Source organism: Ascaphus truei, chromosome 5, assembly GCF_040206685.1.
Source record: "Ascaphus truei isolate aAscTru1 chromosome 5, aAscTru1.hap1, whole genome shotgun sequence".
Taxonomy (NCBI): Eukaryota; Metazoa; Chordata; class Amphibia; order Anura; family Ascaphidae; genus Ascaphus; species Ascaphus truei.
Window position 1 is genome coordinate 305826977 of NC_134487.1, and position 13672 is coordinate 305840648.

The following is a 13672-nucleotide window of genomic DNA, read 5'->3' on the forward strand; positions in this document are numbered from 1 at the left end:
CCTTCTTTCCTCTGGCTGTTACAATGCAGGGGGATCTCCTTCTTTCCTCTCGCTGTTACAATGCAGGGGGATCTCCTTCTTTCCTCTCGCTGTTACAATGCAGGGGGATCTCCTTCTTTCCTTTGGCTGTTACAATGCAGGGGGATCTCCTTCTTTCCTCTAGCTGTTACAATGCAGGGGATCTCCTTCTTTCCTCTGGCTGTTACAATGCAGGGGATCTCCTCCATTCCTCTGGCTGTTACAATGCAGGGGATCTCTTTCTCTCCTCTGGCTGTTACACTGCAGGGGATGATCTCCTTCTTTCCTCTGGTTGTTACAATGCAGGGGGATCTCCTTCTTTCCTCTGGCTGTTCCAATGCAGGGGGATCTCCTTCTTTCCTCTGGCTGTTACAATGCAGGGGATCTCTTTCTTTCCTCTGGCTGTTACAATGCAGGGGGATCTCCTTCTTTCCTCTGGCTGTTACAATGCAGGGGGATCTCCTTCTTTCCTCTGGCTGTTACAATGCAGGGGGATCTCCTTCTTTCCTCTGGCTGTTACAATGCAGGGGGATCTCCTTCTTTCCTTTGGCTGTTACAATGCAGGGGGATCTCTTTCTTTCCTCTGGCTGTTACAATGCAGGGGGATCTCCTTCTTTCCTCTGGCTGTTACAATGCAGGGGGATCTCTTTCTTTCCTCTGGCTGTTACAATGCAGGGGGATCTCCTTCTTTCCTCTGGCTGTTACAATGCAGGGGGATCTCTTTCTTTCCTCTGGCTGTTACAATGCAGGGGGATCTCCTTCTTTCCTCTGGCTGTTACAATGCAGGGGGATCTCTTTCTTTCCTCTGGCTGTTACAATGCAGGGGGATCTCCTTCTTTCCTCTGGCTGTTACAATGCAGGGGGATCTCTTTCTTTCCTCTGGCTGTTACAATGCAGGGGGATCTCCTTCTTTCCTCTGGCTGTTACAGTGCAGGGGGATCTCCTTCTTTCCTCTGGCTGTTACAATGCAGGGGGATCTCCTTCTTGCCTCTGGCTGTTACAGTGCAGGGGGATCTCTTTCTTTCCTCTGGCTGTTACAATGCAGGGGGATCTCCTTCTTTCCTCTGGCTGTTACAATGCAGGGGGATCTCTTTCTTTCCTCTGGCTGTTACAATGCAGGGGGATCTCCTTCTTTCCTCTGGCTGTTACAATGCAGGGGGATCTCCTTCTTTCCTCTGGCTGTTCCAATGCAGGGGGATCTCCTTCTTTCCTCTGGCTGTTACAATGCAGGGGGATCTCCTTCTATCCTCGGCCTGTTACAATGCAGGGGGATCTCCTCCTTTCCTCTCGCTGTTACAATGCAGGGGGATCTCCTCCTTTCCTCTCGCTGTTACAATGCAGGGGGATCTCCTCCTTTCCTCTGGCTGTTGCAATGCAGGGGGATCTCTTTCTTTCCTCTGGCTGTTGCAATGCAGGGGGATCTCCTTCTTTCCTCTGGCTGTTCCAATGCAGGGGGATCTCCTTCTTTCCTCTGGCTGTTACAATGCAGGGGGATCTCTTTCTTTCCTCTGGCTGTTACAATGCAGGGGGATCTCATTCTATCCTCTGCCTGTTACAATGCAGGGGGATCTCCTCCTTTCCTCTCGCTGTTACAATGCAGGGGGATCTCCTCCTTTCCTCTCGCTGTTACAATGCAGGGGGATCTCCTTCTTTCCTCTGGCTGTTACAATGCAGTTGATCTCCTTCTTTCCTCTGGCTGTTACAATGCAGGGGGATCTCCTCCTTTCCTTTGGCTGTTACACTGCAGAGGGATCTCCTTCTTTCCTCTGGCTGTTACAATGCAGGGGGATCTCCTCCTTTCCTTTGGCTGTTACACTGCAGAGGGATCTCCTTCTTTCCTCTGGCTGTTACAATGCAGGGGGATCTCCTTCTTTCCTCTGGCTGTTACAATGCAGGGGGATCTCCTTCTTTCCTCTGGCTGTTACAATGCAGGGGGATCTCCTTCTTTCCTCTGGCTGTTACAATGCAGGGGATCTTCTTCTTTCCTCTGGCTGTTACAATGCAGGGGGATCTCCTTCTTTCCTCTGGCTGTTACAATGCAGGGGGATCTCCTTCTTTCCTCTGGCTGTTACAATGCAGGGGGATCTCCTTCTTTCCTCTGGCTGTTACAGTGCAGGGGGATCTCCTTCTTTCCTCTGGCTGTTACAGTGCAGGGGGATCTCCTTCTTTCCTCTGGCTGTTACAATGCAGTTGATCTCCTTCTTTCCTCTGGCTGTTACAATGCAGAGGATCTCCTTCTTTCCTCTGGCTGTTACAATGCAGGGGGATCTCCTCCTTTCCTTTGGCTGTTACACTGCAGAGGGATCTCCTTCTTTCCTCTGGCTGTTACAATGCAGGGGGATCTCCTTCTTTCCTCTGGCTGTTACAATGCAGGGGGATCTCTTTCTTTCCTCTGGCTGTTACAATGCAGGGGGATCTCCTTCTTTCATCTGGCTGTTCCAATGCAGGGGGATCTCCTTCTTTCCTCTGGCTGTTACAATGCAGTTGATCTCCTTCTTTCCCCTGGCTGTTACAATGCAGAGGATCTCCTTCTTTCCTCTGGCTGTTACAATGCAGGGGGATCTCTTTCTATCCTCTGGCTGTTACAATGCAGGGGGATCTCCTCCTTTCCTTTGGCTGTTACAGTGCAGGGGGTCTCCTTCTTTCCTCTGGCTGTTACAATGCAGGGGGATCTCTTTCTTTCCTCTGGCTGTTCCAATGCAGGGGGATCTCCTTCTCTCCTCTGGCTGTTACAATGCAGGGGGATCTCCTTCTTTCCTCTGGCTGTTCCAATGCAGAGGGATCTCCTTCTTTCCTCTGGCTGTTACATCCTTCTATTTCTCCCCTTAGCTGTTGTAGGGCTCCCTGAGGTGTCACTGTACTGGCCAGCAGAATCCCCCAGTCTCCTGACTCCATGGATCGGGCAGGCCCTTGCAGAGTGTTCTGCAGCAGCCTCACCATATCAAAACAAACTGCCGCCCCAGTCCCCTCAGCAATCCCTTTCCAACTGTCACCAACTGTCATTCCACTGGCTAAACACAGTCACATGGTCCAGTTGAATGTAATGCTTAAAGGGGCCATGTCCTGCACTGATAGCAGACACAGGGGGTTACATAAGCAGTGCAGTTTTTGTCACACTGACATCAAAGGAACTATAGTGATCTTACTTCTGAGATGGTACACAAAGACAACTGAATTTACTGAGATTGTAAATCTCTAACGGTCATCACACTTTACACTCTGATCTTTTAAATGTGTATTTCAACTGGCAATTGCAGATCCATCATCTGTCACTAAACTCAATCTGTTCCTTATAAGGGCTTCACTTTTAGTGCATTCTCTTCATATTTTCCTAGCATACATGTGATGTGAACACTGCTGGCACCAAATCAAATGACTGCTTTACTCTACAAACTCGCTCCGAGACTCACAAATAGACTGTAAAAAAACAAGCCATGGAAGGGCTCATTAATGGCTTTTCCATTTCAGATACAAGCAACAAAAAGCAGCCAGCAACTTCGTAATGATGATGGAAAATAGCTGGAAATAGAGGAAGCAGTAAGTGGGCAAACACTACGAACATATACAGTAATAACTGTGCTAATTTATTGATAATGAGACTGCTAATTCTGCGGAGCAGTACAATGGGGGGGAGAATAATAACAATAAAATGTAAGTTAATTAAAGGTGCAGTACCACCCCCTAGCCCAGAGGTGAGCAACTCCAGTCCTCAAGGGGCACCAACAGGTCAGGTTTTCAGGATATCCCTGCTTTAGCCACTGATTGAGCCACCTGTGCTGAAGCAGGAATATCCTGAAAACCTGACCAGTTTGTGGCCCTTGAGGACTGGAATTGCCCGCCCCTCCTTTTAGGGTCCCTGATTCCTATTGGGCCGTATAACACGGGAGATTTAAAGCACCATTTTGTTACCTTTCAGTGGAGGGGCTGCTCCCTTAAGGAGGATCCTATGCTAAGAGCTTACAATCTGTATATTAAAGACTGGCAATAACCATTATATAAACGGCAAAATGTTTGTCTATAATACTAGAATGTATGCAGTGCTCTACATTCGCACACACACACACACACACACACACACACACACACACACACACACACACACACACACACACACACCATCCATAGTCACACACACACACACACACACACACACACACACACACACACACACACACACACACACACACACACACACACACACACACACACACACACACACACACACACACACACACACACACACACACACACCATCCATATTTTCAGGCAGCAGATATTCTTGAATTGAGGAATGCTAAAAGGAATGAAGATTTAATGCTAATCGCTGTGTCTTTTTCTGACACAGAACAAACCTGTACTTTACTCCCTTTCTTGTTCCTCAGACGTTTAACAGAACATCAGCAGGAAAACAGACAGGTTCATGCAATTCCACAAGAAACAGGAGACAGAACAATTAATAATATTTCCTAATGTACTTGTCCTGGGAGACCGGCACTTACACCTTTATACCAGGATCATACATTGAGCAAAACGGGTCAATGAAATAAATTGTACATTTATTCACAGGAAAAGGCAGACACACAATGTTACACAAACTACATAAGAAAAGACACACTTACTGGGGTCTGGGGGTGAAAACGAGACTTTCCTAGGTGCAGGGGCTTCTAAATCCAAAGCTTACCCTGACAGGGAGCTAGCCCGAAATGTCCTGGAACTGAGGTCAGCCGGCACTTCCAGACCCCTTTCTGGTATGGGAAATAGAATAAAAAGCTGCACTTTGTTTGTCACTCGCCATATTCCCCGCACACTATCGCATAGGCTTAGTATGGATTCTAAGAATCCCCTCACAACCTTATGTGTAAGGTTCGAGCACCTCAGAACCCCTATACCGGTTCTGGGTCACCTGGGCATTTACTGTGTATCCCCATTAACCTAGGGACCCCTTGACTGTTTCAGGGACACCTAACATCCCTATCCCCCTTTTACCTGTCTGGTCTGTGCTGAAGCAGGGAACCCCAATGTGCCTATATGTATCCAGGAGTCAAGCATGATTCCCGGGTACATTTTTGGGGTATCCGTCAACTCTGACACCCGGCTACTTTGGCACATTCTGACAACACTTTCTCCGCAACCCCCCTTGAAACTCATACCCCAGCAATCTCTGCTCACTGGCACCCCCACCCCTCCCCCCCCCCCCAGCAATCTCTGCTCGCTGGCACCCCCCCCCCCCCAGCAATCTCTGCTCGCTGGCACTCCCCCCCCCCCCAGCAATCTCTGCTCGCTGGCACTCCCCCCCCCCCCAGCAATCTCTGCTCGCTGGCACCCCCCTCCCCAGCAATCTCTGCTCGCTGGCACCCCCCCCCCCCCCCAGCAATCTCTGCTCGCTGGCACCCCCCCCCCCCAGCAATCTCTGCTCGCTGGCACCCCCACCCCTCCCCCCCAGCAATCTCTGCCCGCTGGCATCCCCACCCCTCCCCCCCCAGCAATCTCTGCTCGCTGGCACCCCCCACTCCCAGCAATCTCTGCTCGCTGGCACCCCCACCCCTCCCCCCCAGCAATCTCTGCTCGCTGGCACCCCCACCCCTCCCCCCCCAGCAATCTCTGCTCGCTGGCACCCCCCACCCCCAGCAATCTCTGCTCGCTGGCACCCCCACCCCCCCCCCCCAGCAATCTCTGCTCGCTGGCACCCCTCCCCCAGCAATCTCTGCTCACTGGCACCCCCACCCCTCCCCCCCCCCCCCAGCAATCTCTGCTCGCTGGCACTCCTGGAAAGGTAAAAACACATCAAATTCTTTATTACCGCACATTACAGGTTATGCATGCAACCCTGGGCTCAAGAGCTGACACTCTGGAACCCTAATACATGGATCAGAGGTAACCAAACAGGCTTAAACCTTTGTGAGCCTGGCTACCCCCTCACCGTCACAGTACTTTAGTGTCATAAATCACATAACAAATACAAGATATCACATAACAAATACAAGATTGCTGCCAGACCCCTAGATAAAGATATCAATATCTTAGCCTTTTTATCATCCACTTAGACCCATATTGAGTAACATGGGCTCTGCCAATATTCACCTTCAGGCGCCATAAAACCCCTTACCTAGGTGAAGACCAGCGGCGAATTTCAAAGTCCGCTGCCCCTTGGCACTCGCCATGTCGGCCGCCTCTTCTCTGCCGCCCTCCTCCTCCTTTGGAATCCCAGCGTCAAATTACGCACGGCAACGCGTTGCTATGGAAACGCTACGTCATGACGTCATTTGACGTCGCAAAGTCACGATGCCATGGCAACAAGACGCCGTGTGACGCCATGCTTGTGACGTCCGCCGTCTCATTTGACGCTGGGATTCCAAAGGAGCAGGAGGGCGGCAGCGAGGAGGCGGACGACTCAGGCAAGTGCCTTTCCATCATGCCCAAGAGCGCGCCAAAAGCACAGGGGGCGGACATTTTTGCCATCCCCAAATTTTGCCGCACTTGTCCTGGGCCTAGTGCGGAATCTGACACTGATGAAGATGCTGTGTGGTGTCTTCCAGCACCTTGTAATTACGGCTCTTGGTCTTATTCAGCAGGGCGCTCAACAACAGTCCTCACTGACACCCCCCCCCCCCCAACAGGTCAGGTTTTCAGGCAATCCCAGCTTCAGTACAGGTGGCTCAATCAGTGGCTCAGTCGAAGACTGCATCCCCTGTGCTGAAGCAGGGATATCCTGCAAACCTGTGAAGTAAGCCTCCTTGAGAAAGCGCAATACTTGCGTGAAACGCGTGGGAGGACCTGTCTGTCACGAAAGCGAGTGACCAGCAGAGCTGAAATCTTACAAGCCAAGGAGTCGATACCTTCACAGCATATAGAACAGACGCCAATGACTTTGCAACAATCCAAAACGGTCCTTGAATGGACAGAGCTGTACTTTAGCTGCACAAAGCAGCTGAATAGAGGGATATCATTCATGAAACATGAAGCCAAACAAACAGTGTTCAGCTGACTGCTCACACAATCGCCGTACGTTTTACCTGAGACACTGTGCCATGCTTCAGAGACTAAATTAGACTTGTGGGTTTTACGAGACATCCCCCTGTAGACATCATCATTTAACCCTGGACTATTAGAGTGATACATAGATCATCTTCAATCAGAAGGGAACTACAGTACTACCTCTGCACCTCATAGGAGGCATGAAGGCGGTGGTCACCCAATGGTGATGCCACAGCTAATCCTGCATTGGTCCCCAGTGTGCTGATATGGCTCTCCAGAGTTGAATACGGTGATGCCAAGGGATTATTATCTACGTATGTTGTCCAACTGTTAGCCCAGTTCAACAGCAAAATGGATAGTTGTACATCTGGACCCCCAGGCCAACTCTGAAATATTGGCATGGGAAAATATTCACACATATATAGAGAAAAACAATATGGATCAGGCTATGTCCGGTAATTCTAAGATATTGAAAATAATAATCCAAATAAGTACATGTTTCAATCGTAAACTTTGGCCAACAGAAAGGCCGCCAATTGTTCTGCACACTTACAACTGATTGATTTGCGACAGCACTCTGCGGTGAAAAGAATTGGGGGAATTATTTTTTATTACAAACCGTTGCTATATCTCTAACAGAACATTCTTTCAGAGCATTTATCATATTTTTTCAGCACTGTAACAGTCTCTATTTCCTATTAGGAAAACAAATACCGAAAGTAATTTTCCATACGAGCACATACTGTATAGCACAGACAATGTTGGCAGCGGTTTTCAGAGATGTTTTCTTTTTGCATTGCAAAATCAAAGTATGACATTTGTTTTATGTTAACATTAAATATTTTCTACAATCTAGTTTAGAGAAACCAATGTTGTACAGTAAATGTAACTCAGACACATGGGTGTTTAGATTAACTGTTAACAGGATACAAAAACTAAATTGACAGGCTATTATTTTATTAGGTTTCAGACATATTAAGAAATGTATCTACAATAAGACACTATTCTGCAATAATACAGCCAATGCTATGACCACTCCTTAGAAAAAAGACATTATGGAACTAGAGAGAGTGCAGAGAAGAGCCACCAAATTAATAAAGGGGATGGATAATCTGATTTATGAGGAGAGGCTAAATGAATGTGTTTACATTAGAAAACAGGCGTCTAAGAGGGGGTATGATAACTATACACAAATATATTCGGGACAATACAAGGAGCTTAGAACTATTCATCCCACGGGCAGTACAAAGGACTCGGGCCATCCCTATAAGGTTGGAGGAAAGGAGATTTCACCAGCAACAAAGGAAAGGGTTCTTTACAGTAAGGGCAGTTACAGTGTGGGATTCATTACCCATGGAGACTGTGATGGCAGATACAATAGATATCTTTAAAAAAAAAAAAAATGGTCATCTTTTAGGACGGAAGGTGTACAGGGATATACCAAATAAGTAAACATGGGAAGGAAGTTGATCCAGGGATTAATCTGATTGCCAATGGACGTATGTCTTTTTTCAACCTCATCTACTAAGTAACTATGAAATCTAATAGAGCATAAATTCCCATGGATTTCCTAATAAACCCTTGATTATATTTGAATAAGCATTGCAGATAACTTGATTAAAGAACTAGTTAAGGTTCGGGAAATCACACTTACCTCTTACCTGTACCTGACGAGACCGTTGGACAAAATACTTTATTTGAAATATTTATACCATTTTTAACCGCAGGATGGCTGCCATACATCCTTTTGGTAACCTCTCTCAATATATACAATCCTATTATACTATATGCTAGAATTGTTTCTGAGCATCACCTTCATCAATACTATTATTATTAAACTAATATAAACTATATTATTATAATATTATTATTATTATTATTATTATTATACTGCATTACACACTACAACTATAACCTGTGGCGACTGCCTCTATTCCTTAGAAGAGAGGGATTTTTGGTATAATATTGTGGCCATCTCACCATGCCAGCCAGATGGTCATTACCAGTGATACTGGGAGAATGTGGTTCCCTTTTCCGGCAGGCATACGGTAATAGAACAGTATACACGTATGTTCCTTCACAACAAAAGTAGATATTGGAAGGTGTATATCAGGATGAACAACTCAGTCCTCAAGGGCCACCAACATTTCAGGTTTTAAGGATATCCTGCTTCAGCACAGGTGGTCAACGACTGCACCACCTGTGCTGAAGCAGGCATATCCTTAACACGTGACCTGTTGGGGGCCCTTGAGGACTGACTTGCCCACCACTTGTGTATATGTTTATTTGACATAGCATGTGCCTTCCTAGACTCTCTGATATAAAACACCAGAGGAGCATTTTATTCATACAACAGGAACTGATCTGGTCACAAACACCAAATAGATGACTACTCGTTGGCAATGTATTATTTTATACATGTTTTTTGTTATATTATAAGAAACGACGGCCATTATGGAGCAAACTTAGAAAGCAATCCGCTATCGCTACCCTTTATATTACAGAGAGAGACAGAGGGAGAGGCAGAAGAGAGAGAGAAAGAAGGCGACGCGGCCGGAAGTGAGAGAAAGAGAGAGAGAATGTGAGGTGGAAGGGAGTGAGAGAAAGAAGGTGCCATGGAAGGGAGAGGGTGAGAGAGAAAGAAGGAGAGCAGAGAGAGAGAGAGAGAGAGAGAGAGAGAGAGAGAGAGAGAGAGAGAGAGAGAGAGAGAGAGAGAGAGAGAGAGAGAGAGAGAGAGAGAGAGAGAGAGAGAGAGAGAGAGAGGGAGGAAGAGAGGGAGGAAGAGAGGGAGAGAGGAAGAGAGGGAGGAAGAGAGGGAGGAAGAGAGGGAGGAAGAGAGGGAGGAAGAGAGGGAGAGAGAGAGGGAGGAAGAGAGGGAGGGAGAGAGAGAGAGAGAGAGAGAGAGAGAGAGAGAGAGAGAGAGAGAAGAGAGAGAGAGAGAGAGAGAGAGAGAGAGAGAGAGAGAGAGAGAAGTGGAAGGGAGCGCTGCGCTGACTTGTATGGCTACAAGAGAGAGAGAGAGAAGTGGAAGGGAGCGCTGCGCTGACTTGTATGGCTACAAACGATCTTCCTTTTGTGTCGATCTTGCAATGATTTTCTTGCACTTTAGTAGATCGTCTCCCAGACTTCTTTAATGTGAACAGCGGCTCACTCTGTATTATTATTAATAATAATACACACAAAATAGGCGTAGATAACTGATGGCAAATCACTGCTTACATGCTGAATGGTACGCACATTGTACACACATTGTTTCATCTATTATTAGAATTTCTCATTAACAATAAATATTATTCCTAGGTCAGTTCTCCATTTTTATATATTTTCCACAATTTAATCTTTATCCCTGAAAGAGTATTATGTATTCACGGTCTGACTACACATGCATTCTGCGCTGCGCCAGCGTTTCCGTATGGCTATAAAGGGTTTTTAGACACAAGAGTGCATTGATAAATGCCTACATGTATTTTTCCAAATTTAAAACAGGCAGAGAGAAAAAGACATTAAAAAAAGCATTTAAATGGTATTCTCTTCCATTAGAAAAAGACACCCACTTCTCACAGCGGAGCTAACAGCAGTAATGCAATAGATTGCTTTCTTATGCCACAAATAAGCCACAATTAAAGGTGTTTCATTTAAATTAGCTGCCCAGGAGTGGACAAAAGTGTAACAAATGTAGGAGAAGCCAGGCAAAAAGTTTAGGAGCCAGAATATGAGCGGCACGGGGAGAGTGTGCATCTGTGACAGACACACACCGAGACACAGACACACACCGAGACACAGACACACACCGAGACACAGACACACACCGAGACACAGACACACACCGAGACACAGACACACACCGAGACACAGACACACACCGAGACACAGACACACACCGAGACACAGACACACACCGAGACACAGACACACACCGAGACACAGACACACACCGAGACACAGACACACACCGAGACACAGACACACACCGAGACACAGACACACACCGAGACACAGACACACACCGAGACACAGACACACACCGAGACACAGACACACACCGAGACACAGACACACACCGAGACACAGACACACACCGAGACACAGACACACACCGAGACACAGACACACACCGAGACACAGACACACACCGAGACACAGACACACACCGAGACACAGACACACACCGAGACACAGACACACACCGAGACACAGACACACACCGAGACACAGACACACACCGAGACACAGACACACACCGAGACACAGACACACACCGAGACACAGACACACACCGAGACACAGACACACACCGAGACACAGACACACACCGAGACACAGACACACACCGAGACACAGACACACACCGAGACACAGACACACACCGAGACACAGACACACACCGAGACACAGACACACACCGAGACACAGACACACACCGAGACACAGACACACACCGAGACACAGACACACACCAAGACACAGACACACACCGAGACACAGACACACACCGAGACACAGACACACACCGAGACACAGACACACACCGAGACACAGACACACACCGAGACACAGACGCACACCGAGACACAGACACACACCGAGACACAGACACACACCGAGACACAGACACACACCGAGACACAGACACACACCGAGACACAGACACACACCGAGACACAGACACACACCAAGACACAGACACACACCGAGACACAGACACACACCGAGACACAGACACACACCGAGACACAGACACACACCGAGACACAGACACACACCGAGACACAGATACACACCGAGACACAGACACACACCGAGACACAGACACACACCGAGACACAGACACACACCGAGACACAGACACACACCGAGACACAGATACACACCGAGACACAGACACACACCGAGACACAGACACACACCGAGACACAGACACACACCGAGACACAGACACACACCGAGACACAGACACACACCGAGACACAGACACACACCGAGACACAGACACACACCGAGACACAGACACACACCGAGACACAGACCAAAATAAAGACAAAAAAAGCGCACAACGCTAATAGTGTAATAAAATTTTGTAACAAAATTGTTTCAGAAAAATGGGTAAGTATTCTGCGTACATCAAAACAAATCTTTAAAAGCATATCATGTAGCACGACATGTGTTACCAACGCTGGAACCGGATTAATTAGGACTCTCATCATCTGGTCTCACAATGGAAATCTTCAAAGGATATACCACTCCTCGTAGTAGGTGGCGCCCACCACTGGGCACAAGGAAACCTCCTCGAAGCGAGAAGGAATAGAATGTCGATTCAGTGAGAATCGCTTCCCGTTAACAGGATCAGTTCTTTTCAAGCATCAAAAACCCAGCGGTATCTCCCTCACTACCGCCCGTGCGCCACCTCGCCGCGTCACTCCCAGCGGTATCTCCCTCACTACCGCCCGTGCGCCACCTCGCCGCGTCACTCCCAGCGGTATCTCCCTCACTACCGTCCGTGCGCCACCTCGCCGCGTCACTCCCAGCGGTATCTCCCTCACTACCGCCCGTGCGCCACCTCGCCGCGTCACTCCCAGCGGTATCTCCCTCACTACCGCCCGTGCGCCACCTCGCCGCGTCACTCCCAGCGGTATCTCCCTCACTACCGCCCGTGCGCCACCTCACTCCCAGCGGTATCTCCCTCACTACCGCCCGTGCGCCACCTCGCCGCGTCACTCCCAGCGGTATCTCCCTCAATACCGCCCGTGCGCCACCTCGCCGCGTCACTCCCAGCGGTATCTCCCTCACTACCGCCCGTGCGCCACCTCGCCGCGTCACTCCCAGCGGTATCTCCCTCACTACCGCCCGTGCGCCACCTCGCCGCGTCACTCCCAGCGGTATCTCCCTCACTACCGCCCGTGCGCCACCTCGCCGCGTCACTCCCAGCGGTATCTCCCTCACTACCGTCCGTGCGCCACCTCGCCGCGTCACTCCCAGCGGTATCTCCCTCACTACCGCCCGTGCGCCACCTCGCCGCGTCACTCCCAGCGGTATCTCCCTCACTACCGCCCGTGCGCCACCTCGCCGCGTCACTCCCAGCGGTATCTCCCTCACTACCGCCCGTGCGCCACCTCACTCCCAGCGGTATCTCCCTCACTACCGCCCGTGCGCCACCTCGCCGCGTCACTCCCAGCGGTATCTCCCTCACTACCGCCCGTGCGCCACCTCGCCGCGTCACTCCCAGCGGTATCTCCCTCAATACCGCCCGTGCGCCACCTCGCCGCGTCACTCCCAGCGGTATCTCCCTCACTACCGCCCGTGCGCCACCTCGCCGCGTCACTCCCAGCGGTATCTCCCTCACTACCGCCCGTGCGCCACCTCGCCGCGTCACTCCCAGCGGTATCTCCCTCACTACCGCCCGTGCGCCACCTCGCCGCGTCACTCCCAGCGGTATCTCCCTCACTACCGTCCGTGCGCCACCTCGCCGCGTCACTCCCAGCGGTATCTCCCTCACTACCGCCCGTGCGCCACCTCGCCGCGTCACTCCCAGCGGTATCTCCCTCACTACCGCCCGTGCGCCACCTCGCCGCGTCACTCCCAGCGGTATCTCCCTCACTACCGCCCGTGCGCCACCTCTCACTCCCAGCGGTATCTCCCTCACTACCGCCCGTGCGCCACCTCGCCGCGTCACTCCCAGCGG

General features: G+C 49.7%; 1 protein-coding gene and 1 long non-coding RNA gene across 9 annotated transcripts in view; one reads left to right on the forward strand and one right to left on the reverse strand.

Annotated features, from left to right (window-relative positions):
- Positions 1-13672, reverse strand: part of CALD1 (caldesmon 1) — a 255486-nt gene that overhangs the window by 221797 nt on the left and 20017 nt on the right. The window lies entirely within an intron of this gene.
- On the forward strand, positions 3065-5194 carry LOC142494617 (uncharacterized). Its single transcript, XR_012801566.1, has 3 exons — positions 3065-3174; positions 3487-3555; positions 4401-5194. It is a non-coding gene; the product is annotated as an uncharacterized LOC142494617 (long non-coding RNA).